A 6,573-nucleotide genomic window follows, 5' to 3' on the forward strand; every position below is an offset into this window, starting at 1 on the left:
TTTATGTTGGGTTTGTTTTTTGTTTTTAGAGGAAGAATATGAAGTTGGGAAAAAAGGAAGGCGGAAGGATCTTGGAGGAGTTGAGGGAGGAATAAAACATGATCAAAATGTATTGTCCAAATTAATGAAAAAAGAGCTATGGATCTGAAAGAGATTGGGGCGGGTATATGGGAGGATTTAGAGAGAGGAAACTGAAGGAAGAATATTGCAATTAAAGTACAATCTCAAATATAAACAAAATTTAAATGTATATAATATGTATAAATAATGCTTGTACAACTAAAAATATGTACATTGTACTCGGTTTTTAAATTAAAAAAGAAAGACAAAAAAAGAAAAGATCCTGGGCTGGTATTTTACTCACTGTGGCACTTGAACACTTGAGTCTTGGATGTCAGGTACTTCGCTGCTAGATTCAGTTGCTTGGATCCAAACCCTTCCACTCTAACCCAGACCCCCTTGGTCTCTTGTTAGAAAACAGTCTTAATTAAATAAATTAAAACAACCATAGTTTTAGAACTTTTGGTGAGCATCTTTTCCTTAGGTCTTCTATGGTTTCTCCCAAGGGCCCTTCCCACGTGCAAGCTCACACTTCTCTTGTCACATTTATCTTAAGCATTTTGTTCTTTTTTATTCTATTGTAAATACAATTGTTTTCTTTATTTTATATCCAGATACTCAAGGACCAGAGAGCCCGGTGAATGGTAGAGCACTTGCCTGGAATGGGCAAGACCCTGAGTTTGATTCTCGGTGTCCTAAAAGGTTGGGGGGGCTCCATTATTCATTGTTAATATATAGAGAGCTGAGATTTGAATCCATCATGCATCCTGCAACTCATTTATTAATCCTAATAGCTGTGATTACATGCATGTCCTTTACATTTTTCTACGTTTAAGACCATGTCATCTATAAATGACTATTGGCTTTTAAATATTAAATTTCACTTTGTGATGGTTTGAATATGCTTTGCCTAGGGAGTGGCACTATTAGGAGATGTGGCCTTGTTGGAGGAAGTGTGTCACTTTGGAGGTGAACTTTGAAACCCTTCTCCTAGATACCTAGAAGACAGTTTTCTCCTGACTGATTTCAGATCAAATGTAGAACTCTTGTCTTCTTCTCTAGCAGCACCATGTGTGCCCGGATACTGCCATGCTTCCTGCCATGATGATACTGAACCTCTGAAGCTGTGAGCCAGCCCCAATTAAATATAAGAGTTGCCATGATCATGGAGTCTCTTCACAATAATCCAAACCCTAAGACAACATTCAAAAGTTCTGCTTGTCATGGGAAGAATAGGAGAAGTCTTGTCTATCAGCAGGAGGGAGAGAGGTTTTCTATCAGAATGGATGCTGGAACGGATGGTTAAGCCTTGGCTCGTGCATAGATTTAGCCCTGAGGCATTTAACAGTTTCTAAAGGTTTTTTTGGTTTTGGTTTTGGTTTTGGGGTTTTGTTTTTTGCTATGACAATCTGAAGGGCAGGGGCAGAGCAATGCTAGTATCTCCTCCCAGAAGAACCAGGGATGCTACAAAATAATAACACTGTGCTTAAGAACCCTATAAATAAGCACCATGTTCCCTTACTGGTCTCAGACCCTTTTTCTATAAGATTATGAGGTGTGGGGTCATCTTTGAAGAATAACTTCCCGGCCCCTGGGGTTATCTGATGGACAGCATCCTCAGAGCAAAGTCAGAAACTCTGAGAGCACTCTGATCAAGAATGTCTTACCCTGAACCTCACAGAGGCCATCAGCATGGCACAAGTCATGTGACCTCCATAAGGCTGTCCTGATTATTAAAAGAAGGCTGGAAAACACACCAGGAACAGACTAGTAGTAAAGATGAAGTAATTGCTCCAACCCTGAGGCCACACCCATCCCTGTTTTCTATTTGCAGTTTGGCCACCTGAATGCTTCTTAGATGCTAAGAGCCACATTAGAGTTTAGGCCTCTTAGCTATAGAACCCACACTAGGTCACTTGTACTCTGTAAAGGAGTTCCTATGTAGTCATACCTTAGGCTTTATTGTGTGCCTGAGATTGGATTGATTGGTCTGATTGTTGCCTGGAAACCTTTTTCCAAACTGTACTGTGCAGCTTGTATTTTGATGTTAATTCATTTTCCCCAAGCTGAGCTGCCTAGTCACCTACTCAGGTGACTTCATCTGAACCTTCCCCTTTTAATTAGTAAAACAAAGGCGAGAGCCAGTGATTGGGCAGGGGAAGAGAGGTGGAGAGAGAGGGTCAGAGGTGAGGGGAAGAGAGACTGAAAGAAAGGAGGGGAGAGAAGGACCAAGATGGAGATGGAGAAGCATGAACTGGATCCAGATGGCCTTAATTGACGTTAGGTAGCTATAAACATTTTAAGAATTTTATAGGTTTTTTATTTCATATAGAAGGGCAGTTTGTATCTTTGTCTATTTGGTGTAATCTTGTTGTGTAGAGGGTTTGTGGATTGAGAGTTGATATAAAAACCTATATAAAAAGCTATCGGGCCTTAGAGTCATGTTTGTGCTGGGCTGGACGGTAATTCCACCCGGGACGGAGGCAGTAGGGCAGGTGGAGTGAACCGCCAGAGAACGGAGCCATGGGAAGAATACGGTTTCGGACCGAGGGACAGAGTCAGTGCTCCCAGCCAGTGCTAGAAGCAGTGCTCACAGAGTGAGACTTGGGGCCAATAAAGAGATAAGTCATTTTTATTTTTAATATTTACTGCAACAGTGCTGTGATTTAAACATGCTGACAATGAGCTGTCTGGCATTAGACTCCCAAGTCTGCACCGGGCAGATGAAGTCAACCTGCACCTGGTTTTCATCCTTATCTCTGCATGATTTGCTTCTCAGTCTGACACCTGCAGGCACCCCCCACAGCTACATCTGCAAACACATTCTGTTACAAAGGGAGAAAGGATGAGTATGTTTGTAGAGATGAGGCTTGACCTACTGACATGAGCTCATTAAGAAAAAGTATATCACAAAATACCTTGGTAGGGGCTCATGCAGGTGAGGGGCTTGACTTGGAATAGAAATGTCCCTAGCTGAGGAGTACATCTGCCTTGAAGAAGCCTTGGTCTAGAGTGCATTGAGACACCTGCTTTCTGGACATGTAGCTAATTTGCAATAAGGAAAACACAAGCAGCAAAGTATAGCCTTTTTTTTTTTCCTTCCTTAATTTTCCCCCTTTGTTAAAAACACTTAAAAGGTCTGTGGTTTTTGCTTTAAAATTGGAAGTTGACAGTTGTAACGCAATAAACAGCCCTGGTTGTTTGAAAGCAGACGCTAAGTGTTTATTCAACTTAAATGGTTTTAATAACATGTTTGCAGATGCAGCCAGCTGCCCTTAGCATCTAAGACACACGTTTTGTAGATACAAGTAAGTCGGATGACCCAAACTGCACATGGAAGCAGGGATAGAGATGCTCTCAAGGTCGGAAACAGCACTGCACCTTTATCAGTAGTTCTGTTAATAATCCGGTGAGGCCAGCCTGGTTGGTCCTACACCATTTCAAAGAGGGAGAAGAGTCAGAGTCTCAAAGGAACAGGGATACTGGGGGTTTCAAAGGCAGATGGGACTGGACTGACTGGAAGTGTGTCCCTGCAGAAGCTGGGATTTCCAGGCTGCGTGTGCAGAAGGAGAGGTTCTTTGCTCTTGCCGAGAAGAGAATATCAGGCTTAATGCCCTGGATGTAACTTGTCTTGCTTAGTAATGAGCACATGGGATGTAAGCAAACTCACTGATGACTACACCATAGCTGACTACAGGGGAAGTGCAGAATTTGCAGAGTCCAGTACCCTAGGAAATGCAAGCCCGCTGCTCACAAATTACTTTGTGCTACTGTTTCATGGGGAGTCCAGGCAGGGCAGACAGTCATACATCATATCTGCCTTGCTAGTTGGCAAGTAGATTCCTGTAAAGCACCGAAATTCTCCCTGGTCAACTCAGAACCAGATGGAGCATTAGATTTGAGTCTGTGTGAATGGGTGAAGTCATTCCTGTTTAAGAAATCCAGTGGACAGCACAGCATGCCCAGTCCAATCCTAACACAGATGTGAGTATGTTTAGTTCTCACATGCTGTGAGATAACTGATTGACAGAGAAAATAACTGAAGCCCAGAGGAGTTAAGTAGCATGCCCAAGGTCACCCAGCTAGAAAAATGTAGAATTGAACCATCTGCAGTGTGGCTCAGATCTGTACTGGGATCTTTTGCTTCTAGTGACTCAAGAACATTAAAGATGCTTTCTCGTTGTGCTGTTTACCCTAGAAATGTCCCTGAACATTTCAGTAATTCAGTCCTGTTAGAAAAATGGACAATGAGCAAACTCCTTTTAACAATGGGAAAATAACTTCTTTATTTTTTGTCGTTTTCGCCACAGGCCAGCAGCCTTGTGAACTCCTTTCCTACTCTGGGACCTCTTGTCCTTTTCTTGCTTGCAGTTCACTGAAACTCCCGAGTCAAGTCAGACAAACATTCTGGATTAGTTATGTCTGTTGCTAAGACAAATACCTGTCAAGAGCAACTTAAGGGAGGATGGGTTTATTGTGGCTCACAGTTAGAGAGGATACAATTCAACATGGTGGGGTAGGCTTGGTGATGAGAGAGCTGGGTGACTGGTCACATTGTGACCACAGTTAAGCAGAGAGAGGCACAGGCTGCCCCTCATCCTACTTTCTCTTTCAATGTTTGGCTTGGTGCCACCTAGGGTAGGTCTTCCTTTCTCAGAAAAACCTCTAGAAACACAGACAACCCCAGAAGTATCTCTTAGGGGTCTCCAAGTCTCATCAAGTTGACCATGAAGTTCAACTACCACTACTTCTGTTTCATCCCATTGATTTGAACTACCTGAGGAGAAAATTTTTAAATGAATGATTTTTATCACCTAGAATTTCTAATGCTGCAGTGGACTAGGTAAGCATTTAATAAATGATCATTGAAGCAAAAGGCCAGTGAAACCAATTTTAGACTTCGAACATTTAGAACTATAAGATAATAAATGTACTGACTTAAGCAGAAAAGTTTGTGTTAATTTGTAACAGAAGCAATAGGAAACCAAAATGATTATTTCATATATATGTGAAATACTACACAAGCATTTAAAGTAATAAAGACCATGTCTATGTTTTTTTTTAATGTAAAGGTCTCTGAGATATATTATTTGAGAAAAAAAAAGTCAGTGTCCAGACAAGTGAATATCATGGTACTCTGTTGTTATATGTGATGTACACACAGGTCATGCATTAGACAATGCATAGAAAGCAAGACAATGCAAAACATCCCTAATTAGAAAACCCAAAATTCAAGACTCTTTTTATAGTTGACATGTAATCACAAGTAGAAAACTCTACATCTGACCTCCAGAGGCATGGAAGCTGATAATGTTCTCTGCTGAATGAGTTCAGGAAAATCCACAAAGTAATAGGAGACGATCATGGACAGTAGTAAAAGTGGCACTGCAGAATGTTAACGCTCACCCCAACACTAAAATCTAATGCTAAACTCTAACCCTAACTCCAATCCTTACCCCAACCCCTAACTCTAACTCTTAACCCCTAACCCTAATCCCAATTCCAACTGTTAATGCTAATCCCTAACCCTATCTCTTAACCCTTAACCCTAACTTCAGTCTCAACCAGTAACCCTAATCCTAACCCTAACCAAACCCTAATCTCTAACCTTAACCCCAAGCCATAACTTCTAACCCCTAACCCTAGCCCCAACCCTAACCTTAACCCTAATGCTAACCTCTCACCATAACCTCTAATCCCTAACTCTAACCCCTAACCATGACCCTATGGAGAGTAGACAACAGCAGAGACCACTGTACCTGCCTGTGTGCTTAGGTAGACTCTATACTATATCCATACGACTTTCCAAAGTCTCTGGAGCAGACAGCTTTCCTGAGAGGCTTTTTCCTACCAGGTGATTGACAGACCCATCTGGATGAGTTCACAAGGGCAGACACATTCATAAGCTTCTACTCTTTACAAGAAAGCCTCTGCTAGGACATCTCCCAGGGCCAGAGGTATAACTCAAATTTGATTCTTTTGAAAAAAATATCACACAACAGAGTAATTAAAATGAAGTAAATAAAACATTAAAAAATATCTATAAAACAGCTATGCTTCAGTGGAAGAAAATGGCTCTTTTCTTAATGGACATCAACAAAGCTCTCCCACCTTTCTTTCGTATGATATTCAGAATCTTTAGAAGGCAACTGTGATCGCTTCTTGTCTTTATATAGCACTTCAAATTCTTAGGAAGGGAAACTGTGATGCTTCCCCCTTCACTAAAATGACCGTGTTACCAGGACATGGGGGTCGAGGACAAAGCTGATTAGGATGCCTCAGTTCACCCTCAATGGCCATCAAACCTGTTCATGTCTGACTAGCTACCTCTCGATGATTTCAGAAGTGTTAGTCCATGCTCATTTAGTCCCTGATTTGGGGTCAGGGAGTCCAGGTGGAATTGAGTTGCTAACCTCCTGGCAGCCAGACACTAGGGGACTGGGAAGAAGTGGCAGGGTTTCTGATAACCCCTTCTAGGGCACACCCCAGTGACCTAACTTCCTTCCACCAGGC

The sequence above is a fragment of the Micromys minutus genome (assembly GCF_963924665.1).
Source record: "Micromys minutus genome assembly, chromosome: 18".
Classification (NCBI taxonomy): Eukaryota; Metazoa; Chordata; class Mammalia; order Rodentia; family Muridae; genus Micromys; species Micromys minutus.